Here is a 4,259-nt window from a genome sequence, read left to right as displayed (position 1 = left end):
CCATAATAGTTGGAAAATTAATTTCCAAATTTATTGCTTTTATTTGCTGTGATGTTTATGTGCATGTGATGTATTCTAGCATAGGTTAAAAACCCTCATTTTTAAATAACTAAGTGGAAGAAGGATTTTAATAAATTCCACGGTCTCCATTACTGGTTTGTAAGTGATGCAACAAGCTTACGTGTTGGCTTTGAGTGCCTCCTGTTAGTTAGAGGCCTAGAGCCAATCATTCGATGATTGTATTATGGACTTATTGTATCATATTCATATTTATATAAATAAAGGCATGTGTTTTGGTTATTATACTTACTTGTATTGGTGCCAAATAAACTAAGTATAATAGCATCCTTGAGTAGAAGGTTCTCACCTATATCAATCGGTTAGTTGAACCGATAGTGAGATGATATAGGGAACACTACTCTTAATCATTCCTAGTCGAGTATTAACATTCAGGGACAATGTTAATGCAATAAGACTAGCATGTAGGTCAACTCGATGACTTGATCTCACAAGTCATGGATATAGAGATATCAAGTTGACACATCGGTATGCATTGGAGAATGTATACTGAATGACCCGCCATGAGAAAGTATCATGGATCGTTATATGAGTGTCATATACTTTCTCATGTGGCTATTAGTATGACTACTAGTCCTTAGACCTGAAGTCACCATGGTTCCCTACATAAAGAGTTATATACTTTGGTTTCGTCAAACGTCACCCGTAACTGGGTGAACTATAAAGGCGATTACTGGGTATGTAACAAATTATGCAGAGAGATGTGAGTGATGTAGATGAGATCTATCCCTCCTATATGATGGGAGAGACATCGGTATTCTTGATAGAGTGAGACCACGAAGTGCATGGCCATGCCCAAATGGGTCAATATGAGATATTGAGCTCATTTGATTTAGTGAGTCTACTTGGAGTTCAAGATTTAGATTGGTCAGAGGATGACACGGTCTATGCCTCACATTGATCAATCTAAATGTCTAGGATAGAAGGACACTTGTCATATATTGTGAGGAGTCACAATTAGCAGTTACAAGGTGGTGTTGGATCTCAACATTCTTGTAACTTGGGTAACAATGATGTATTGCTAGATGCCGCTCATTGCTTATGTTTCTAAAGGAGTTTAGAAACATTGCCAATGTTGCAAGAACCTATTGGGTCACACACAAAGAACAAGTGGATGGAGATTAGGTTCATATGATGAACCAATTGGATTAGGTTCATGTGATGCACCAAAGATTGGATTAGGATTAATTCAAATTAGACTTATTGAGTTAGACTCAATTAAATTCAATTGTTGAATGAGTCTAATATAAATTTGATTCATTGAGTCAATTTATATTAATGAATTGAGATTCATTAGATTGAAATTGGCTTGAATCAAAAGTTGGATTCAACTCAACAAGGAAGAAAAATTGGTCAATTTTGACTTGACCAAATGGAAAGTTGAAACATCAAGTTTGACTTGATGTATTGCCACTTCATGAAGGATGACTCATCCTACATGGCATGACTAGCCTTGCCACATCATCTCAAAGTCATCAAGGAGGTTACAAATCCCATTTTCATTTAATGTGGTCGGCCACATTAAATGGAATGAGAGTTACATGTGTGGCCGGCCACATTTTTGAAATGTGGGTTTTCATTTTGTGGCAATTAAGTGTGGTTATTATTCCATCTTCTTCCTTGGGTTTTCTTCCTCCATCTCTACTGTTGCCGTGGGTTTCAAGCAAGGGAGAAGAAAGGTGAGTGAGTCTAATCCAAGAAGAAAGGTTAGTGGAAGTCACATAGAGTTTTTAGAGGAGTGTGTTCTCTTCTTTTTCCTTTCTTCATCTTCCAAATCTATCCGAGAGCATCAAGAAGTGCTAGCACACTTGTGGTGCTCTCTTCTCCATCCTTGAGTGTTAGAGAACACTTCTTGTTCGTGTGGATACTACTAGAGGTGTGTACATTTGAACACACTCGAGATCCGACGCACCTTGGACGAGCGGGATTCGCAAAAAGGCACGCAACAAGGGTAACCTTCTAAACATGTAGATCTAAGTGTAGATCTAGTTAGTAAACTCGTACATGTAAAATTTTTGTTCTATACTCTTCGCACGGATCCGTTGGCTAGGGAGTTTCGGGGTTTCCGCGACGCGAAAAAGCTGTTTTCGCGGCCCGAAAAACGCGTGTAATAGTTTATTTTGGTTTTTATAAAAAATAAACATTCTGTGAATTTCTGTAATTTCATGATTTTTATAGTTTTAAAGGGTATTTTTCTCGTAGAAGCGAAGCACAAGTGTTTAGACACTTGTAAGCTTCGACTACCGAGAAGATTTTTCCGTAACGGCAATGTTTCGACCCAAAACTTTTTGGGACAACGGGCTAAGGCGCTATAGGATCGCTTAGGAGCAACTTGCGATAGTTAGATCGCGGGTAGGGGTACTCCCCCTAACCTCGCAAGGGGATTTGCTCCGCGATTGCGCCCGAAATCGCTAATCGGGACCATCGGGAAAAATTTACTCATAAAATTGTAAAAATTATGAAAAATAACAGAAAATTATGAAAAATATATAATTTAGAATTATATATTATTTTTGTGATAGTCATGGCCCAAAAAGACCCAATATGATTGAATTTTTGTTATAATTTATAATACGGCCTGCGTGCCGTCATGTGTTTGTGTGTGCTGTATTTGATACGCGACCTGCGCGTCGTGCCTCCCTATTTATATTCTGGTTGTAAATTAGATTTAGACTCGAATGTAACTCGAGTTTCAAAATTGTAATATAAATTTTGAAGCGGTGGAAGATCCATTCAAGACGGAGTTACGAGGAAGGCACGAGGAACACAAGGTGGTCAAAAGGAAGAAGTTTGAGATGCTGTTGACCTTAGGTCGACCATCCGATCTTCTCATTGGCTTGAGAAGATCGTAGTAGGGCCATGACATAATCACAAAATTTAGTTAATTACTTGTGTATGTGATGCATGTTTAATTAAGTAATTAATTAGTGCCTAACGATTAAGATTAGATCTAAATCGTGCACAAGATGCACCCTTACGATTAGATTAGATCTACATCGTGTACAAGATGCACCCTATCGATTAGATTAGATCTATATTGAGTATATGATACAACATCAACGTTTAGATTAAATTTAAATCACGTCAACTCTAATGCCTACCGTGCCGTGATACCTATCACTACCTCGATCACATATGTTGTTGAATCTGTCAAAGCAGAGCAACACATATTATCTTGGTAAGGTACGGAGGGACAATATTCGTCCCGCTTATCAACGCATGGGCGAGTACAAACTCAATTAGATTGAGTATTCCTAGTTTACTTGGTTGGATCGAGTACAACTATAGGCATTCTTCCAATGGTTGGAAAGATAGGACATAAATCACATTTATATTAATTCTTGGGCATGTTAGCCAAAGCTAACTCAAGTTTTAATATAACTGCCGATAATGATCCTATAAACAAGAGTTGCATAGAGATGTAATTGGTAATCGTTACCTACCGATCATACTAAATCTTGGGCGTATTAGCCAAAGCTAACTCAAGGGTTAGTATGATGTGGATCTTGTCCCCACATGAATTATAGAATTCAGTGGGAGCATCATTTAGTTAAATGCCTAATTAAATGATTTAAAAGAATATGATATTTATTTCTACATTTAATTATGTTGTAGAATTTCCATGATGCCAAACACGAATAATTTCTCTCTACGTTCTGTCCTTAAGAAGGACAACCTTAACGGAGCAAATTTCCTGGACTGGTACAGGAACCTGAGAATAGTTCTCACCCAAGAACATAAACTGTACGTTCTAGAGCAGCCCATTCCGGAGGCTCCTCCTGCCACTGCCACGCGAGCAGACCGAGTTGCTTACAAGAAGCATCAAGATGACGCATTAGGTGTGTCCTGTCTTATGCTCGCGACCATGAACTCTAAGCTTCAGAAGCAACATGAGTTGATGGGCGCTTACAATATGGTTGAACATCTTTGTCACCTATATCAAGGACAAGCAAGGCACTAGAAGAGGAACTCCAAAGAATACTTGGAAGATCTTAAGAAGAAGAGAAATAAGATTTCTACTTCAGGTATACATGTTATAGAAGTCAACCTCTCTATTTCTTCATCATGGGTATTAGATACCGGATGTGCTTCGCACATTTGTACTAATGTACAAGCGCTGAGAAATAGCAGGGCATTGACGAAGGGTGAGGAAGATCTACGAGTAGGCAATGGAGCACGGG

Source organism: Zingiber officinale, chromosome 5A, assembly GCF_018446385.1.
Source record: "Zingiber officinale cultivar Zhangliang chromosome 5A, Zo_v1.1, whole genome shotgun sequence".
NCBI classification, from domain to species: Eukaryota; Viridiplantae; Streptophyta; class Magnoliopsida; order Zingiberales; family Zingiberaceae; genus Zingiber; species Zingiber officinale.
The sequence above is the reverse complement of the archived record's forward strand: the minus strand, read 5'-3'. Positions refer to the sequence as shown.